The 21573-nt window shown below is 42.5% G+C and overlaps 1 protein-coding gene, 1 non-coding gene and 1 pseudogene across 3 annotated transcripts in view; 1 reads left to right on the forward strand and 2 right to left on the reverse strand.

The window, feature by feature from the left end:
* LOC120098222 (uncharacterized) overlaps positions 1-21573 on the reverse strand; it is a 702255-nt gene that overhangs the window by 590489 nt on the left and 90193 nt on the right. The window contains exon 1 of one of the 2 annotated variants that reach the window (XM_063277646.1): positions 2252-2944. The exons of the other annotated variant lie outside the window; for it this stretch is intronic. The gene's annotated coding sequence lies outside the window, so the exon portion shown is untranslated. Of the gene's footprint in view, positions 1-2251; positions 2945-21573 lie in introns of those variants that run through there. 2 annotated transcript variants of the gene reach the window in all.
* Positions 1791-4013, forward strand: LOC134483086 (large ribosomal subunit protein eL19-like; annotated as a pseudogene).
* LOC120098387 (small nucleolar RNA SNORA17) lies at positions 19309-19434 on the reverse strand. Its single transcript, XR_005496571.1, has one exon. It is a non-coding gene; the product is annotated as a small nucleolar RNA SNORA17 (small nucleolar RNA).

Below are 21573 nucleotides of genomic sequence, written 5' to 3' on the forward strand. Positions count from 1 at the left end.
CACACACAGTATATGTCACCTTTGGGCAGAGTAGGACCCCTTAGTGTCCCTAAGCCTGTTACTTACTTTTCTCACTGCTATGACACAATACCAGATGATCACAACTTAAGAAAGAAGGTTTATTTTACCTCTCAGTTTGAAACTACAGCTCATCATGGTGGGGAAGGCCAGGTGACTGGAGGAAGAAGCAGTTAGCCATGTCATGTCAGCATTTAGTAAGCAGAGAGAGATGACCGCTGGAGGCCAGCTCACTTACTCCTCCTTTTCATGTAGCCAGGACCCCAGCTCATAGTGGGGAGCCACAGACTTCTAAGGTGAGTCTTTCACTTCACTTAGCCTAGCCAGAGACTCTCACAGACATGCCCGGAGGCTTATCTCCTTGGTGTCCAGCTGACAATCTTAACTGTCACTCTTCACCTGTCACCGTGCTTACTTACCAGCTGGGGAGTGAATTCTGGTGTGACTACAAAAACGGAGAAAACAGGAAGATTTCTCTGGAATCTTTATTTCAAGGTCATCAGGGGTTGAAGGTTGCATTAGTCGGAGTTCCCTAGAGTCACAAGACTTATGAATTGTCTCTATATGTTGAGGGACAGTATTGGAATGACTTACAGTCTGCAGTCCAACTAACCCAACAATGGGCAGCAGTAGTCAAGTAGTTACTCCATCCCATGAGGCTGGGTGTTTCAGCTGGTCTTCTGTGTAAACTGGAATCCTGAAGAAGTAGCTTCCAACAGAGGTTCTGGCAAGTAAGGGCAAGCAGGCAGAGAAGGAAGCTTCTTTTTCCACTGTCCTTATGGAGGCCTCCAGTAGAAGGTGTGGCCCAGATTAAAGGTATGGACCACCATGCCTAGACCCAAACTGTTCTTTACTTGGAGTTTGCTCTATCCCAGGCTGGCCTTGAACTCAGAGATCTTCTTGCCTCTGTCTCCTGGGATTAAAGTCCTGTACCACCTTGCCTGGGGCTATGTCCACCATGCTTCAAAATCTGGATCAAAGTGTGTGTCTTCCAGTTCTTCCAGTCTCAAGATCTGGATCACACAGGTGTGCCTTCCATTTCTGGATTGTAATTCACTCCAGAGAAGTCAAATGGACAACTGGGAATAGCCGTCACAAAAGTATTTCGAACTTAATACATATTTCTAAAAAGTTTATTGAGAGAATCCAGCAAAACTCCATCCAACCGAAGAGATTCCTTTAATGATACGGAGTCATGTAAAAAAAATTATTCCTTTTGAAATAAAAGAAGCTTGAATATTCTGTTAAACCTGTCACTCGTCTATCATATGTCAAAGGGACTAGTGCTGAGAACTGACATTCATAACAGATGAATGGGTGACATTCTCCCCTGCCACCACAAGTATGGCTGACATTATACATGGTCTCTATTATAGGAAACATGGAGTTATATTTGTGATCATCACGTACATCTTGAGTAGCCTGTAATTTCCTAGCAAGGATCAGATACACCCTTCTCCCTGATAAAAAGGAAGCTTTTCCCTGATCCTCGCAATACTGATTGGGGATCACTAGGATTTATCCATGGCCCATTAATCTTCTGTGCTTGCCAGTGAATAGCAGTAACAACAACTGTGATGAAATGTTTTGTCACTTATTTCTTTGTTTAAGAAGAGATGTGTGACAAGACATACTGAAACCCCGCATACCCACAAGCCAGATGCCTGTGTGGAGAAGGAATTTGGATGTGGTTGCTGAGGTCTATGCAGACCACTTGCACTCACACTGCAAAGAGGTCGAAAACTTTCCATAGGAACATGTTGTGAAGGAAAATGAGGAGCAACGTGCCGTGTGGTAAGGGCACTGCAGACGAGCCGTACTGCCGGGCACTGCAGAGGGGCTGTGGTGCAGGGCACCGTGGAGGAGCTGTGGTGCAGGGCACTGTGGAGGAGCCGTGGCGGAGGGCATGCGGACGCTCACTGGGAACTAAGGTTAAAGTACTTGCTTCGGAGGCATGAGGACCTGAGTCAACTCCCAAAACCCAAATTTTAAAAGTTGGGAGTGAATTGTGGACTGTGGTGTCTCACTATATAGCCTTAGGCTATGAAGCAGCCGAGGACCCTATGAAACCATAATGAGCTCAAAAAGAAGGCAGTGGATTCATAGACTAGGGTCACACAGCTGCCCCTGAAGTCCTCTCTGAGTGAGAACACAAGCTCCCACATTTCACATCAACCCTCAAGAAAGCAGAGTTCTACCTTCCCATGGCATTTACTGATGATACAGAAGTCACATGACGCTCTTTCCTTTCGCTGCTGCATCCGCAGCCTTGAGTACAGAAGAGGTTTGCCTCTAGTGTCCTTGCTGTGGTAAAACGAAGGTCTGGTTGAACCCCAATGAGACCAACAAAATCGCCAATGCCAACTCCCGTCAGCAGATCAGGAAGTTGATCAAAGATGGGCTGATCATCCGGAAGCCTGTTACTGGCCATTCCCAGGAACGCTGCTGGAAAAACACCTTGGCCTGACGGAAGGGCAGGCATATGGGCATAGGGAAGAGGAAGGGTACTGCCAACGCTCAGATGCCTGAGAAGGTGACCTGGATGAGGATCCTGTGGCGGCTTCTCAGGAGATAATGGGAATCTAAGAAGACTGACTGCCTATGTATCTAAGCCTGTCCTTGAAGGTCAAAGGGAATGTATTCAAAACAAGCGGGTTCTCATGGAGCAGATCCACCAACGGAAGGCAGACAAGGCCCGCAAGAAGCTACTGGCTGACCAGGCTGAGGCTCGCAGGTCTAAGACCAAGGAAGCACGGAGAGCGCCGGGAGGAGCGCCTCCAGGCCAAAAAGGAAGAGATCATCAAGACTCTGTCCAAAGAGGAAGAGACCAAGAAATAAAACTTCCCTCATGTCTGTACATAGTGGCCTGGCTGTGGCCTCAAATAGCACAGTCATTAAAATAAAACAAACTTAAAAAAAAACAAAACAAACAGAAGTCATATATTAGATTTTTTTCTAACATGGGGGGAGGGTTGGTGCAATTGCGTGTGTGTCTGTACAATGAAAGCCAGAGGACAAACTTGGGGTGTCCTCCTCTGAACAGTGGTCACCTCCTTTGAAACAGGATCTCTCATTGGCTGGAAGCTCGCTACTTAGGGTAGAACAGCCACTAACCAGGGATCCCTGCTGCTTCCCCGGTGCTGGGAGTACAGGCATGGGCTGATACTCCTAGCTTTTTATGTGGCGTCTGGGAATCAGAGTCTTTTCCTCATTCTTGCAAGGCAAACCTTAATCAAACGCTGTCTCCTAGGTCCGTATGGTTAAGGCCTTTAATTTTCTGGCTTACTCTGGAGTTGCTGTAAGAGATGAAGGCTCCTCCTATTGGTGAGTGACAGAGCTTGGATTTCACCTCGTTCTGATGATTGCCAACCACGGAGAGCTCTGTTTTCAAAGCTATGCCATCTGTCCCAGATAGCAAGACGCAAAACATGGGAAAAGAAAGCAGTCTTACCAGCCTCTTCTATTTAAAAATTTTGTTTAAAATAAAACAAAAGTTTTAATTTTTTAAAAAAAAATATGTGTTTGTTTTTAAAGTGTGTGTGTGTGTGTGTGTGTGTGTGTGTGTGTGTGTGTGTGTGTCCTTGGAGGTCACAAAAGGAAACTGAATCCTTTGAAGCTGGAAGCTGCCTGCTGTGGGTTCTCTGGAAGAGCAGCAAGCACTCTTAACTGCTGAGCCCTTTTCTCAGGCCCGGTTTTATAAACTCCTGTTTCTGTTGCTAGGATGAAATGCCAGGATTAAAAGTCACTTAAGGGAGGAAGGGTTTGTTTTTCTGATGGTTCCAGAAGGCTCCGAGTCCATCATGGAGGGAAGGGCAGGGCAGCAGGGCAGGCAGCTGGCGAGTCACCTTTTCATCCACATGGAGGAATCAAAGAGAATAGGAAGTGGGGCGAGCCGGTGAACTCTTAAAGCCCTCACCTCCACGTAGCTCCGCCTCCTAAAGGCTCAGTAACCTCCTCAATCAGTTCCTCCAACAGGGAACCAACGGTTCAGGTACGGGAGCCTATGGGGGACATTCTCATCCAAACCACAACATTGCATATTTAAAGAACAATTCAGGCATTCTAGTAACTATAAACACTAAAAATTAAATGCTTTGTTTGATTTATTAGCTTTATATCACTTTCATTTTCTGTAAGGGATAAATTCTTTCTGTGTCTCTCTTTGCCTTTCTCTATCTCTCTCTATGTCTCTCCTCTCTCTCTGTCTGTCTCTGTCTCTCTCTGTTTCTGTCTCTGTCTCGGTCTCTCTCTGTCTCTTTCTGTCTCTCTCTGCCTCTATCTCTCTCTATGTCTCTCCTCCCTCTCTGTCTCTGTCTGTCTTTGTCTCTGTCTCTCTGTGTCTGTCTGTCTGTCTGTCTGTCTCTCTCTCTCTTTCTCTCTCTCTCTCTCTGTGTGTGTGTGTGTGTGTGTGTGTGTGTGTGTGTGTGTGTGTGTGCGTGTAGGTCAAAGGATCCATAGATTGCTGTTCCTAATATGCCACCCACCTTATGCTTTGAAACAGTGTTCTGCTAATCTGGAATGCACCATGAACTCTAGGCAGGCAAGCCTGGCTGACCAGTAAGTGGCTTGGCTCAGTCTCCCACCATCAGGATTAAGAGGGCAAACCAGCGTACCTGGGCTTGTATTTTTAACACTGGTTCTGAGGATTGAACTCAAGTCCTCATGCTTGCAAGGTAAGCATTTTACTGAGAGACCACCTAAGCTACTAAATGCTTTTTAAAACAACTTACTTGTAAAGCATAAGGTTGTTTAGACTGACTGTGAAGATTGGGAACTAGAGCATAGTTGACCTTACAACATTCCTGTTGTCAATGTCACTGCTTGTAACAGTCCCCTAGTCAACCTAAGTTTTCTTTACCTCATAAGAAATGTTTCAGTTAAGTAAAACTTCAGTGTTGAGATTTACAGGCGAACCCTCTCCCATGGGCTGAGTTTTTTAACACTTGATCCCTGGCTTGTTGTATTGTTGTATTGTTCTGGAAGGTTGGGGACCTTTGCTGGAGAGGTGAATAACTGGAGGATATGAAGAGACCCACTCACAGTTGGGTGCTCCCTCCATGACCCCAAATTAGGCACCTATTTTCACAGAGAGAGAGAGAGAGAGCCTTCATTAAATGGCCGATCTCTGATTCAGGAAGAAAACCAGCAGCAAACGACCTTGCAGTTGTGATTTTCAAGAGGAAAAGGTGTGTGGGTGTCTGTGTTAGAATGGGCCAGGATGCAGCAGTGTGTTTTGATTGGGCTTTTGATTGCTGGACTCCGATACTTCAATAGCTGGACCTTGGTGGTCACCCTCAGGAAGAGGAGGAAGTGACTAAACAAGAAGACGGATTTTGGTGGCTAGCTTTAGGGATACAATCTAGTGGATTTTAAGCAAGAAAGAGAGGATGGGGGAAGGGCAAGGCCTTCCAAATCCATGTTTACTGTGCTTGGGCCTTTTAGAAGCCCTTCAGAACAGACTTCATATATGTCTGCATGGTATGTGCACATGAATATACATGTAATGCATGTATGAATACCAGAGGCCAACCTTGTCAGAATAATACTTTACCTTTACCTTTATGTGGCCTTTGGAGATCAGACTCAGTTGGCCAGGCTTATGCTGCAAGCCATTGCACTCGAGGGTTGAGAGCCTGTTCCTAAGTCCAGGCAATACTCTGTTTTTTGGCTCCTAGAGCAATAAGACCAGAGGCCTCCCACGCTTGTGAGTCAAAATAAGCCCTTATTCCCTGAAGTTGACTCTATCCAGAAATTTGGTTACAGCAATCCCTTCATTATCTCTATGTCCCCACATGGTACCTGACACACGAATATGCTTGGCTCTTTTGTCCTGTGTTCCTGTGGATAAGGACCTTAATTTTCAGTTCCTTCATTGCCTTACTTGCCAGTGTGAGTATTTCTGTGTGTCAATATGAAGTTCCAGCTTCAACACCACGGGGTAAACTTAGGAGGGCTGAGTTGGTGATTGATCGCTCAACAAACTTTTCTTTGAGGGAATAAAGTTTGATTCACTGGGGCTGACACTCCCTGTGACCATCCAGAAACTCTCTGAACTCTTTAAATTTTTTGGGAGCCAGGAGGAGGAGGAGGAGGAGGAGGAGGAGGAGGAGGAGGAGGGGGAGGAGGAGGAGGAGGAGGAGGAAGAGGAGGAGGAGGAGGAAGAAGAAGAAGAAGAAGAAAAAGAAGAAGAAGAAGAAAAAGAAAAAGAAGAAAAAGAAGAAGAGGAGGAGGAGGAGAAAGCAGGGGGAGCATACACACACACACACACACACACACACACACACACACAGACACACTGAGTGGATGAAGTAAGACAAACTCCAACAACATACATACATATGCAAGCAGACAGACTGATAGACTGACAGACAGACATTATACGGAGCAATGTTAATGAACAGGTTCCAACAAACTTCACACACACACACACACACACACACACACACACACACACACACACACACCCATACTTATTTGGTGGATGGAGCAAACTCAAACCAGCTGATTCCAACTTTATTTTTTTCTTAGCCTTTGCATACCATCTAAGACAAAGTTCTCTATGTAGGAAAAAAGATTACCTCATAACCACAAGTTACATATCCTATAAAAAACAATTACCACAAAAACATATTCTATAGTACAGATTAAAATCATTACACAGAAGAAAATTACAACAGGGTTATTAAATTATGTATTCATCTTTTGAAACTTAACCTAAATATTTCCCATCTTTCTCTCCGCAAGTTCAACATAACCCCAGAGCAATAATTCTTCTGTCATTGGTTAATAAAGTTTAAGTATGCCAGTCTTCAGAAGCAAATTTTTTCCTGCTGGTACCTGATGACAATGTATATTTACCAAGAAACTGATCATCATGGATCTTACATCTTACTTTGAAGTCTTGTTTGGCTAAACTGGAAAATCATCTATCCTCTATTCCTATATTCACAATAGGATTGTTTACACTTTACTCATAACCCTGTCTTTTCGTGGTGCACACTGAAACCTGTGGCCATAGTCCAAGATCACAGGATCTAAGAACTCAGACCAACCTAGAATGAATGTCTCTTCTTTGACATTAACTTGTCCCACACATAATTGTCCCTTCCAAGTACAATTCCATGTTTGTAACATGTGAAAGCTCACTGCACTTCTCTTCTTTTCTTTTATCTTATTGGTTATTTTATTTATTTGTATTTCAAATGTTATCTCCCAGGTTTCCCCTCCACCAATCCCCTATCTCATCCCCTCCCCCATGCTTCTATGAAGAAGCTCACCACCAACCCTTTCCTGCCTCCCTACACTGGGGCATTGAGTCTCCACAGGGCCAAGGGCCTCCCCTCCCACTGATGCCAGACAAGGTCATCCTCTGCTACATATGCAGCTGGAGCCATGGGTCCCTCCATGTGTACTCCTTTTCTTTTCTTTTTTCTTTTTTTGTTGGATTTTTAATTTACATTTCTAATGTTATTCCCTTCCCTGGTTTCCCTATAAGCTCGCATCCCATGCCCCTCCCCTTCTGTTATAAGGGTATTTGCCCTCCCCAAACACACCCTCTTCCTGCTATCCCACCCTGCCATTCCCCTCTAGCCTTGGCAGGACCAAGGGCTTCTCCTCCCATTGGTGCCCAACAAGGCCACCCTCTGCTATATATGCAGCTGGAGCTGGGTGTTTTGTTATTCTAAATGAATTTGCAAATTGCCTTTTCTAACTTTATGAAGAATTGAGTTGGAATTTTGATAGGGATTGCATTGAATCTGTAGATTGCTTTTGGCAAAATGACTATTTTTACTATATTAAACCTGCCAATCCATGAACATGGGAGGACTTCTTATGAGATCTTCAATTTCTTTCTTCAGGGACTTGAAGTTCTTGTCATACTGATCTTTCACTTGCTTGGTTAGAGTCACAGAGAGGTATTTTACATTATTTGTGACTATTGAGAGGGTGTCATTTCCCTAATTTCTTTCTCAGCCTCTTTATCCTTTGAGTAGAAGAAGGCTAATGATTTGTTTGAGTTAATTTTATATCATATAAAATTTATATATAAAACAACTGTTTATATATAAAACAACTTTACTGAAGTTGTTTATCAGTCTTAGTAGTTCTCTGGTGGTAATTTTGGTGTCACTTAAGTATACTATCATATCATCTGCAAATAGTGATATTTTGACTTCTTCCTTTCTAATCTGTACCCCTTTTACCCCTTTTGTTGTCTAATTGCTCTGGCTAGAACTTAGAATTGAACTGAATAATTAGGGAATAAGTAGGGAGAGAGTATCTAGTCCCTGATTTTAGTGGGATTGCATCAAAGTTTCTCTCCATTTTGTTTGATGTTGGCTACTGCTTTGCTGTATATTGCTTTTACTGTGTTTAGGGATGGGCCTTGAATTCCTCATTTTTCTAAGACTTTTACCATGAAGGGGTGTGGAATTTTATCAAATGCTTTCTCAGCATCTAATGAGATGATCATGTGCTTTTTTTCCCTTTGAGTTTGTTTATGTAGTTGATTATGTTGATGGATTTCTGTAAATTGAACCTGCCTCCCTGGGATGAAACCTACTTGATCATGATGGATGATCATTTTGATGTGTTTTTGGATTCGGTTTGTGAGAATTTCATTGAGTATTTTTGCATCAATATTCATAAGGGAAATTGCTCTGAAGTTCTTTCTTTGTTGGGTCTTTGTGTGGTTTAGGTATAAGCGTAATTGTGGCTTCATAGAAGGAATTTGGTAGTGTTCCCCCTGTTTCTATTTTGTGGAATAGTTTGGATAGTATTGGTATGAAGTCTTCTATGAAGGTCTGATAGAATTCTGCACTAAACCCGTCTGGACCTGGGCTCTTTTTGGTTGGGAGATCTTTAATAACTGTTTTGATTTCTTTAGGAATTATGGGATGGTTTAGATGGTTTAAATGATCCAGATTTAACTTTGGTACCTGGTATCTGTCTAGAAAATTGTCCATTTCATCCAGATTTTCCAGTTTTGTTGACTTTTGTAGTAGGATCTGATGATTTTTTTTTAATTTTTTTGGATTCTGTTGTTATGTCTCCCTTTTCATTTCTGCTATTTTAATTTGAATACTGTCTCTGTGCCCTCTGGTTAATCTGGCTAAGGCTTTATCTTGTTGGTTTTCTCAAAGAACCAGTTCCTGGTTTTGTTGATTATTTGTATAGTTCTTTTTGTTTCTACTTGGTTGATTTAAGCCCAGAGTTTGATTATTTCCTGCCTTCTACTCCTCTTGGGTGTATTTGCTTCTCTTTGTTCTAGAGTTTTTAGGTGTGCTGTCAAGCTGTTAAGGTACGCTCTTTCCAATTTCTTTTTGGGGCACTCAGAGTTATGAGTTTTCCTATTAACACAGCTTCCATTGTGTCCCATAAGTTTGGGTATGGTTGTGCCTTTATTTTCATTAAATTCTAAGAAGTCTTTAATTTCTTTCTTTATTTCTTCCTTGACCAGGTTATCATTGAGTAGAGTGTTCTTCAGCTTCCATGTATATGTGGGCTTTCTGTCATTGTTGTTTTAATTGAAGACCAGCCTTAGTCTGTGGTGATCTGATAGGATGCATGGGATTATTTCAATCTTCATGTATCTGATGAGGCCTATTTTGTGACTGATTATATGTTCAATTTTGGAGAAGGTACTGTGAGGTGCTGAGAAGAAGGTATGTTCTTTTGTTTTAGGATGAAACATTCTATAGATATCTGTTAAATCCATTTGGTTCATAACTTCTGTTAGTTTCTCGATGTCTCTGTTTAGTTTCTGTTTCCATGATCTGTCCATTGATGACAATGGGGTGTTAAAATCTCTCACTATTATTATGAGGTGCAATTTGTGCTTTGATCTTTAGTAACGTTTCTTTTACGAATGTAGGTGCCCTTGTATTTGAAGCATAGATATTTAGGAATGAGAGTTCATCTTGGTGGATTTTTTTTTTTGATGAATATGAAGTGTCCTTCCTTATCTTTTTTGACAGTTTTTGGTTGAAAGTCGTTTTTATTTGATATTAGAATGGCTACTCCAGCTTGTTTCTTGGGGCCATTTGCTTGGCAGATTGTTTTCCAGACTTTTACTATGAGTTAGTATGTGTCTTTGTCACTGAGGTGTGTTTCCTGAATGCAGCAAAATGCTGTGTCCTCATTACGTATCCAGTCTGTTAGTCTATGTCTTTTTATTGGGGGAATTGAGTCCACTGATGTTAAAAGATGTTAAGGAATAGTGATTGTTGTTTCCTGCTATTTTTGTTTTTAGAGATCGAATTATGTTTGCATGTCTCTCTTCTTTTGGTTTCGTTGCAAGGAGATGACTTTCTTGCTTTTTGTAGGATGTAGTTTCCCTCCTTGTGTTAGAGTTTTCCATCTATTATCCTTTGTAGGGCTGGATTTCTAGAAAGATAATGTATAAATTTGGTATTGTCATGGAATATCTTGATTGGTCCATCTATGTTAATTGAGAGTTTTGCTGGATATAGTAGTCTGGACTGGCATTTGTGTTCTCTTAGGGTCTGTATGACATCTGCCCAGGATCTTCTGGCTTTCATAGTCTCTGGTGAGAAGGCTTGTGTAATTCTGACAGGTCTGCCTTTATATATCTTACTGCTTTTAATATTCTTTCTTTCTTTCTTTCTTCCTTCCTTCCTTTCTTTCTTTCTTTCTTCCTTCCTTCCTTCCTTCCTTCCTTCCTTCCTATCTTCTTTCTTTCTTTTTCTGCATTTGGTATTTTGACTATTATCTGACAGGAGGAATCTCTTTTCTGGTTCAATCTATTTGGGGTTCTGTAGGCTTCTTGTATGTTTATGGGCATCTCTTTTTTTAGGTTAGGGATGTTTTCTTCTATAATTTTGTTGAAGGTATTTCCTGGCTCATTAAGTTGGGAGTGTTCTCTCTCTTCTATACCTACTACCCTTAGTTTTGCTCTTCTCATTGTTTCCTGGATTTCCTGGGTGTTTTGGGTTAGGAGCTTTTTGCATTTTCCATTATCTTTGATGGTTGTGTCAATGTTTCTATGGTATCTTCTGCCCCTAAGATTCTCTCTTCTGTCTCTTGTGTTCTGTTGGTGATGCTTGCGTCTATGACTCCTGATCTTTTTCCTAGATTTTCTATCTCCAAGGTTGTCTCCCTTTGTACTTTCTTTATTGTTTCTATTTGCATTTTAAAATCCTGGATGGTTTTGTTCAATTCCTTCACCTGTTTGGTTGTGTTTTCAGGTAATTCTTTAAGGGATTTTTATATTTCCTCTTTAAGTGCTTCTACTTGTTTCCCTGTGTTATCCTGTATTTCTTTAATTATTCTTGTATTATTTATATATGACCTTCTTAAAGTCATCTATCATCATCATGAGATGTGATTTTAAGTCCAAATCTTGCTTTTCCAGCGTGTTTGGATATCCAGTATTTGCTTTAGTGGGAGAATTGGACTCTGATGATGCCAAATAGTCTTGGTTTCTGTTGCTTAGGTTCCTGCACTCACCTCTCGCCATCAGGCTTGACCCTCCTGTAAGCCTGTGTATCAGCACCCCTGTAGACCTGTTGTCTTTCAGCCAGATCTGTGAACAGAGAGGTACTCCTGGGTTTGTATGTCCTGAAGCCTCCTGGCAAGTTGCTTGGAGCAGAAGAGTTGCTCTTACCTCTGCTCTCAGGTGTGTCAACACTCCAGGCAACTGGCTTTCAGATCTGGGTACAAGCAGAAACCAGAAGAGTTCTGCCCCTGACTGCTCCTATGTTCCAGTATCCAGAGGGCACTAGGCAGGTTCCTCTAGGACCAGGAATGTGAGCAGAAGTGACGTCTCCCCTGAGCTCTCAGGATTGTCCATTGTTCTGAGAGTTCAGCTTTCTCCTCCATGGCATTTGAGTACAGAGAGCTGTGGGAGAGGTTCACCTCCGGGCACAGGCAGAAACCAGAAGTGTCCTGTCTCAGACAACTTCTGCCTTTGTGTGTCCTGAGGCTACCAGGCAAGTTCCTCGGAGCAGAAGAGTTGGTGTTACCTCTGTTCTCAGGAGTGTTGACTCCAGGCCGTATACTCCTTTTCTAACCTATGCAGCCCCATCTATTCTACAAGGGAGGGGCAATTCTGTTTTTAATTATAACTTTATTATAACTCTCTGACAAAACAAGTAAACCACTTCCTTAAACTTTCTATCAAGTACTCCAACATCTTAAAACTGTTTAGATCAAATCCGGAATTCTGTGAAATCATCAATTCATCTGAACACCATTATCCATGACAGTTCATCTTCTTGTTGACCTTCAGGAAACTTGCCCAACAGAGTGGGCAATCCCCAAGGAAGTAATCACACCAGGCTACAGGCAGTGAGATCTCCCCATGCCCAATCACACCATGGCAGACATATGAGGACTATAACAATGACAAGCATGAGAAGGTCCAGCAGAACCAGAAGCAATCCTGGGACAAAGCTCAGGGGCTGTGCCTCTCCAGGGTACATGCATCATAGTTGAGCAAAATGGTGGGCAAGCTCTAGGAAGCTCACTTGCCCACAGTAGCTCCTCTTGCATGGTGCCTGACACTGCAGCATTGCTACTCACTACTGCCACATTGAGCATGTTAGCCGTGACTGACCACATGCAGCATTTAGATATTCACAATATAGGTCTGTGAGGCCACTTTACCTGTATAGGTTATGTAAACAGTTATGAGACTCTGTCAATGAATATCGTTACACTCCTGTCAGTGACCCTTCTTGATTGCTGTAAAATGATAAATCACGAAATAAAATAAGTAACTCCAGGATGTTTCAACATGAGCCTGGAATTGTAAAAGAACTTTAACCTGATATTACTCTATATATCCATGTGAGAGTTCTGTAGACTCTCCTAGTCAAAATTTTGTTGCATGATATATTGAGGAATGTTTTTTATGTAATTTTACGATATAAAAATGTGTTCAGTGGTTGTTGTATGAATTTCCATGGGGAGATATGAACAAATGTCTATTCAGTCCACATGACATATCGAAGAGAAGATTCCACTTAAATCTAGCTTGAGGAACTGGTGAGTTTATTGCTGTGATTAAAAGCTAGGTGAAGGATAACGTGGCATGGATAACACAGATAGCAGTGCCACTAAGCATCCTACCCAGTGTGGTGATGTCACCTAGCATCCCACCCCAGCATGGGTGATGATCATAAAAGCTGTACCTTGAGAGCCCTCTGTATAACCTGCAGGCAGCTGGACCTATCAGGGCAGTTGTTTCCTATTTTTATAACCTTGGGGATGGGACTTGTAAGTTTCAGGAGTGGCCCACAGAATCAACTAATCAAGACCCATAGGGGCTCACAGATACTGAAGCAACAGTCATGGAGCCTCTGATCTGAGATAAGTCCTGTACATATACGTTACGGTCGTGTAGCTTGGTGCTCTTGTGAGTCTCCTAACTTGGAAGTCGGGGTACCTCTGACTCTTTTGCCTACTTTTGGGACCCTTTTCCTCCTACTGGGTTGCTTGTCTCATTCAGCCTTGATATGAGGGCTTGTGTCTAATCTTATTGCAACTTGGAATGCCTTGTAATATCCTGGGAAGGCCTGTTCTTTGCTGGAGGGAAATGGAGGAGGAGTAGATCTGAAGGAGCAGATAGGTGTCAGAGGACTGGGAGGAGTAGAGGGAGAGGAAACTGCATTTGGGATGTAATATGTGAGAAGAGTACAGTTTTTAATTTTTTTAAGTGACAACTGTGCTTATTCTAATGCATTGAGAGGAGAGGAAAGTCCCCATACTGCGAGACAGATTTTTGAATGGTTGTTTATCAAGAAACAATTGCTGTGGAGGGAGAAGGCTAGCCTGACATCCATGCACACAGAGATGAGAGAATTCCCTCAGCTCAGGGTCCTCCCTGCCAGACCTACAATGGCTGGCATTAAAACCACCAAGGATGTCTTCGAAAAGAAAAAATTCTTACACTCTACCTTCAAAAACATAACTAAACATCTGGAGCATTAATGCGTCAAAGTAATGTTGATTTTAAAATTTCTATCTCGATAATGTGTGATGATTAGGTTTTTTTAATTAAGATTTTACTTTTATTTTTTGCCTCGGATATTTTGCCCCCATACACGTCTGTGTATCAAATGCATGCAGTGCCCGTGGAGGTCAGAAGATGGCATCGGATCCTCTGGAATTGGAATTAGAGCTAGCTGTTCACTCTCTGTGGGTTCTGGAGACCAAACCCAGGTCTTCTGGAAAAACAACTCGTGTTTTTAACCACCAAGCCGTCTCTTCAGCCTCTTGATGATCAGTTTTAATTGTCAACTTAACATACCTTATAATCAACTGAGGAGAGAGTCTCACTAAGAATGTCTAGATAGGATTGGTCTGTGGGTCCCGGTGGGGAGTTCTCTTAATTGTGCTCACTGGAATAGGAAACGCCCACCCATTGTGAGTGGCACCATTGCCTGCGTTTGTTTCTGGACTGTGTAAATGTAGAGAAGGGGTTGAGCACAAGTAAGTACGCATGCACTCACTCTCTCTCTACTCTTGACTGTGGATGTGATGTGACTGGGTGCTTCAGGTTGCTGCCTTGATTTACCCAAATGACAGACTGTGGTCTGGGACTCTGAGCTAGATGGGCCCTTAAAGTTTCTTCAATCATTATTTATTGGAGCCACAGAAATGAAGCTAGGCCAGTAGCATGAAGGGTCCTTTAGTAACAGAAACCTCCCCTTCCTGTGTACATCTATACTCTTCCCTTGTTCCTCACTACCCTTTATCTCCCTCCCCCTTGCCTCCATAGGCCTCTGTCTACAAACAAGTTTGTATGTTTATTTAACTTAAGACAAAAATGTAGAGTGTTAGAGTCAGCGAAAGATCCATTTTAAGCACCTACACCCTTCATCCTTGGCAGGCCACTCCGTCTAATACTCGCCGGCCATCTTCATCTGTTTGCTTGCACCTTGTTAAGTGTTTGTGAGGGAGGAAACTGTGATTCCTTCATCCACTACTTAAGCCCTCAGTATTTCCAGCTTCCTGACGCCTCTTCCTGAGTGGAGTGGATTCTGATTTTGGTCAATGAACCATATCACATTCCATCATCATGGATAGACCTGTTTTATAGAGGAAATGCTAGTTTCCTTTTGTGAGCATTTTGGGGGTGTTATATCTATTGTTGTTCTGAGGCAAGTTAGAAAGAAAGAGAGCTTATGGGGGCATAGGAAGAAAAGGGGTTCTCACACTGCAGTCTGACTAGCTGAAAACTCAGGATCTGTAACACAATGAACCTTGGCTTAATGCTCTTCTTTCTTCCTAAGTATGAACCTGTAATTTTCTAAGACTCTTTCCAGAAATCTCACTTACAGTAAAAAGACATTGCTTTCTTTTTTAATAAGTAATTATTTTTAGATTTGTTTATTTTATGTATGTGAGTACACTGTCACTGTCTTCAGAGACACTAGAAAAGGGCATCAGATCCCCATTACAGATGGTTGTGAGCCACCATGTGGTTGCTGGGAATTGAACTCAGGACCTCTCTGGAAGAGCAGTCGGTGTTCTTAACCACTGAGCCATCTCTCCAGCCCAAGACACTGCTTTCATGGTCCTTGTAAAAAAAAAGTCCCAGTTTAATTATAATTGTTCACAACCGATCTCTGGAGCCACCATATTGGAGCCAAGAGTGAAGAGAGACAGAGGACGGGGTAGTCCTTTACAAACCATGGAGCAATGACATCCCCACAGCTTCCTAACTCCTATCTACAGTCACCACCAGGACTCCTGCAAAGCACAACTCTTGGATGCAATGGCTTAGGTATGGTTCCCAAGGGAGAGTTCTGCCTTGCTTGCTGTCCCCCCTGAGTACCACTTTTTCTATTAGCACTGGTACTTAAGATCTATTTTTTAATACCCTTTAATAAATTCCAGTTCTGTTTCATATCAGTATTGTCTGATTTTTTTCCTACAGTAAAGTAAAGGACCCAGTTTTACCTGACTGGGTATCTCCTCAGGATGTGTGGACCCAGTAGTGGTTCTGAGCTGCCTCTCTTGCTGCATCACTGTGTCTGTTTTCCTGCCAATGCCATGCTGTGTCTCTGTAACGCATGCAACCTAAGATTGGGGATTGGCGATATCTCCAGCGTGTCTTATTGTTCAGGTTTGTTTTACCAATCCTGGATTTCTGGTTTGTTTGCTTCCGAATGAAGCTAAACATTGTCCTTTCAAGTTCTGTGGATAACTGTGTGAGAATTTTGATGGGGATTGCATTGCCGCTGCAGATCGCTTTTGGTAGGATGGCCATTATATGAATCCTATCAATCTATGTGCGTGGGAGAGCGTTCATCTTATGATACCTGCATTTCCCCCTTGGTATCCTAAAAAGTTTTCATTGTGTAAGTCTTGCACTTGGTTGGTTTGAGTCCCCACAGGTTTTTTTTTTTTTAAGGCTATGAGACAAGTATTGTTTTCCTGGTTTCTTTCTCAGTCCATTTGTCATTTGTACATAGGAGGGACACTGATGGTTTGTGTGTTAATTTGTACCTTCCTACTTTGCTGACAATGATTACTAACTGTAGAGATGTCATGGTGGAGTTTGCAGAGTCACTTATATATACAATATTATCATCTGTAAATAAACATAATTTGACTTCTTCCCCTCCTATCTGTATCCCCTTGATTTCTTTCACTTTTCTTACTACTCTAGCTAAGACTTCAAGTACTATTTTAAGTAGTTATGGAGAGAGTAGACATCTGTGTCTTCTTCCTGATTTTAGTGGAATACTGTGAGTCTCTCCACTTAGGTTGATGTTGGCTATAGTCTTGCTGTAAATGATGTTTATTATGTTTAGGTACGCCCCTTGTATCCCCAGTCTTTACAGGACTTTTATCATGAAGGGATGTTGGATTTTGTCAAAGACATTTTCTGCATCTAATTAGATAACCTTGTGGCTTTTGTCTTGCAGTCTGTTTATATGGTGCATGTAGAACCATGCCCACATCTCTGGGGTGAAGATTACTAGATTATAATAGATAGTCTTTGAATGTGTTATTAGATTTGTTTTGCAGGTATTTTATTGAGAATGTTTGCATCTATGTTCATAAGGGAATTTGATCTATAATCTTCTGTTGTTGGGCCAATCATGATTATTGTGGCATCATAAAAAGAATTAGATGATATTCCTTCTGTTTCTATTTTGTGGCATATTTTTTTTTCCTTTTTCTTTTTTTGGAGCTGGGGACCGAACCCAGGGCCTTGCGCTTCCTAGGCAAGCGCTCTACCACTGAGCTAAATCCCCAACCCCAGGCATATTTTGAGCAATATTATTCCTCTTTGAAAGTCTGATAGATTTTTTTTTTTGCTAGAATCATCTGGCCCTTGGCTTTTTTGGGGGAGGGACAGGCAGACTTTTAATTACTGCTTCAAATTCACTAGTGATTATGAGTCTGTTTCTTATCCAATCTTGATTTAACCTTGGTAGGTCATATATAATAAGAAATTTACACATTTCATTTAGGATTTTCAGTGTTTAGGATATGGATTTTTAAAGCATGTTCTTATGATTCTCTGGATTTCCTCAGTGTCTGTTATGATGTCTCTCTTTCCATCTCTAATTTTGTTAATTTGGCAAACAGGAGGGAAGGGGATTTACCCCTTGCTTTTGCCACTCCCACTCTCAGCAGATGAGAGGAAGGGCTGGCTCTTTTACACTCATGACCTTGGGGCCAGCTCACTGGCAACCCCCGCATCCAGGGTCAGCTCTATTGTGCTTCCCAGGCAGGTGCAAGGACCACTTTCCTGAGTGCTGCATCAGGTGAGGGACAGCCCTCCTGCTTTCATGATCCTGGGGCCAGATCTCTCACCTCCTGCAGTGGTGAGGGGCAGGGCAGGAGGGTATCTTTCCCTTGTCATTGCCACTGCACAGGAGATGAGTGGCAGGCTAGCTCTCCTGCACATTTATACCCTTAGGGCTGACTCACTTGCAACCCTACATTGTGCAAGGGAGGGGGCTAGTCTCCTGAGGTCCATAGCTGGCTAGGGACAGGGACAGCTCTCCTGTTCTCAAGCCCCCGGGGACAGCTTTCCCATGATGCCCAGTTGAGGGGTAGGGCTAGTTCTGCACAGCCCTCAGACATCAACATGTCCCTGGGTGGCAGCCCAGACCAGGGACATCTGCTTGGCCTTTGGTAGTAACAGATCCTGCTGCTGCAGGGCCACAAACCCAGATGTGGCCTCCAGGAGCATCACAGGGCAGGACCCCACCATGGTCCCAGGTGGCATCACTACTCGTATCAGGCTATTCCTCATTACCCTTGAGTCTCCAGTCCTGCTTCTCTTCCCTGTGCCCACATCCTTCCATTTCTCTTTCTCCTCTATTTCTCTGCCACTTACTTGCAATCTTTAGTGGTGCCTGAAGTCTCCAAGTATCAGGAGTCATCTCAAGAGTGGTCTTAGAACTGTTATGACCTGTTTGTGCATTGTGGCACCAGATAAGGATCATCCCAGGCCTGGGAAGGTCTGTGCCCCAAGGCCTGCCTGGCACCTGACTGGTGGTCATCCCTTGTCAGGACCCATGGCACCACCAGGCTAGTGATCATCCAGGGCTTGTGTCTTACCTGGTCCACCCTAGTGGCCCCATGAAAGGGCTGTTGGTCTCTGGCTCACTGCTGCCTGGGGCCCATGGTCTCTGCCAGGGTTCTTTGTTGGGGGTTGATTTAGTGTACTGTATATCTGTATATTCAAATGCTGATTTCTTCGCCTAGAGATCTTGTTATAGTAAGGACACCTGCTTTGTCATGATTATTGAACTATCTCCTGTATCAGTGCTGTATAAAAATGCGCCCCAATTATCTCTGATGGTTTAGTAAAGAGATGATTCATCCTATGAATGGGTAGAGTTGGATTTTGGATCATAGTTAGGGGTTCTGAGAAAATGGGAGAAGAAGAAGGACCATAGAAGAAGTAGAGAGACCACATGGAAAGACCAAGAAATGGCCATGAGGCAGAGCAAGCAGGAGTTGTGATGAGCTGGTCACCAAGGGATTCACCATGAGGACACACATGAAGCAAGAACAAGCCAGAGTGAGACTAGGTTTGAAGGTAAAGGACCACAGACTGAGAAATTGATAGTTTAGAATAGATGAATATCTGCCCAGCCTGGGCCTGCAGCTTATTAGTAAACCCAGGAGGTCTTAATAGGTCAATCATTTGGGAGCTAAAAGGGACACATAAGATTTACATCCTCAAATTACGGTTACAGTTTTTCTAATCTCTGGCTTGCTCCCCACCCTAGGAGCCCTTCTAGGGCCTGAATGGTGCCAAGCTGGTAGTCCTCTCAGGCTTGTTTTTTTCCAGAGACTATTAGGCTGCTACTCATTCAGTTGTTCACAGGTCAGGACATGGAGCATAGACATAGCCCTCTCTGCCACCTGCTGATGAACATTCGACACAGCAGCCACACCTGCAATGCCTCTAGGCACAGGGTGACTTGATCTTTTGAAGGCTTACATCTGCTTAACACAATGTACGTGTGTGTGTGTGTGTGTGTGTGTGTGTGTGTGTGTGTGCGCTCGCGCATGTGCCTACAAATGCACATGGTCACATACATTCACAGAATCCACGAGAGGGCTATAGAATCCTTGGAACTAGAATTCTGGGTATCCGTGGGATGTGGAGCTATGTGGATGCTGAGAACTAAACTCCGGTTCTCATGACTGCACGGCAGTGCTCTAATCTTTGAGCTGCCTCTCTGGAGCCCTTAACTAACTTTTCACAGACTCTTATTGGACTTTCAATTAGAATTTCCTTAATGATTAACCGAGTTGACACTTTCTTCATGATTAACTTGTTTTGCTTACAAGCTGTATATTTTGTTTGGTGAAATGTCTTTGTCTATTAATTTTTCTGGGCTCATATGTTTATTCTAATTGAGTTTTAGAAATGAAAAATATGTGATATATATATATATAGAGAGAGAGACTAAATGTGTACATTACAATGTTCTTTTTAATGTGTGTTTTTTAATTTTCATTTATTTACAAATATTCCCTTTAAGGTCAAGTGTTCTCAATTTAAAGGAAACAAATTTATAGTTTTTCACTTCATCATGTTTTAGATATAGTATCTAATAATCTTTTACTTATACAATATATGTTTTTGAAAGCTTCAGGGTCTTATATTTAACCTTTAGCTCTGTGATCCAGTTGGATATATTTCATTTTATCAACATATTAATTGGATACAATAATAGATTTTACCATTATGTATTCATATACGCCAACAAGGCATTTTGATGAGACTCATCTCCCTACTACCCTCATGTGTCCCTCCAGCCCCCCTTTACCTTCATGTATCCCTCTCTGAATTTCTTTGTCTGGTTGCTGAAAAGTGTACTGAGGTTGAATTTAAATGCAAGTCCTAAGTGGAGAACATTTCAAGACAGTATAACATTCAGGCTATGGCATGGTGATTGGACGACTTTCCCTGGCAGTTATAGTGAAAACAGAATAGTAGGTAGAACAGAAACATGTGAGAAGAGGCCATTTGGCATTGAAAAGGATAGGATTGAATTTACAAATTGCATCCAAAGTAAGCTGTGATAGTTGAGGAGATTGCCATGATTAAAGTGGAATGAAAAACTCCTCACGGATCTCACCTTCCAGAGGCTCTAGCTTATTTAAACATAAATTCGTGGGGTTGGACAGAGAGCTCAGCAGTCAAAGGCACTTCCAGAGGACCCATGGTCAATTCCCAGTAGCCATTTCATAAGCATCTGTAACTCTATTTTCTCAGGATCCAAAACTTTCTTTTAGCTTCCACAGACATATCCACACTTGTGGTTCTCATGCACACAGACATGAATATACAAATGCAAACATTAAAGTGTGAATTCACATGAAAGGCAACTGTCTCCTGAGAGGAGCCACTTAGGTTTTCCAAGGTTCAGTCACAAAGACACACAGATGCTCATGCAGCTGTCATCTGATGGGCAGCAGAAATCAAAGTGTGTCTATGGCATGAAGGCTGTGCAGGCCTATAATCACTTATGGTGTAATGGAGGCCTTCCTGAAAGTTCCAGAAAGACAGGAAATATAGTCGGATCAGATGCCTATCATGAAGCTCCTTAGTGGATTCTGTATGAAGCTGTAAAGGTGGAATCCGAGTAACAAAGGAGACCACAAAATGTCATAGATAGCAGGGATACAGGATGTTTATCAAGGGAGGCTGTAGGCACACACTGGAGCCAGCCCAACAGAGAGGCCATGGATATAACAGAAGTAGAGTTGGAGGAACACGGTAACACAAACAAGTTGGAACCCAAGTGATATCACCGTGACCTCCCACGAATCACATAGAACTAGAGAGTTTGATATTTTCCCCTCTGGTTTTCAGTCTTGCTTTGGTCCCTTGCAATTACCAGACTCCTCCATTTTCATTTGGGAATGTTTAGTCTGTGTCATTGTATGTGAACGTTTGTACTGTGTTTTTGTTTTGTTGTTTTATAAGATCTCGTAGTTAAAGGTGTCCTTGAGTATCAAAAGACAGCTGGGCTTTGAACAGTGTTAGAGATGTGAGATTATGAGGGCTTCTCAAATTGGACAGAATGCATTCTTCATCATGAG

This window comes from Rattus norvegicus, chromosome 18 (assembly GCF_036323735.1).
Source record: "Rattus norvegicus strain BN/NHsdMcwi chromosome 18, GRCr8, whole genome shotgun sequence".
In the NCBI taxonomy this organism is placed as follows: domain Eukaryota; kingdom Metazoa; phylum Chordata; class Mammalia; order Rodentia; family Muridae; genus Rattus; species Rattus norvegicus.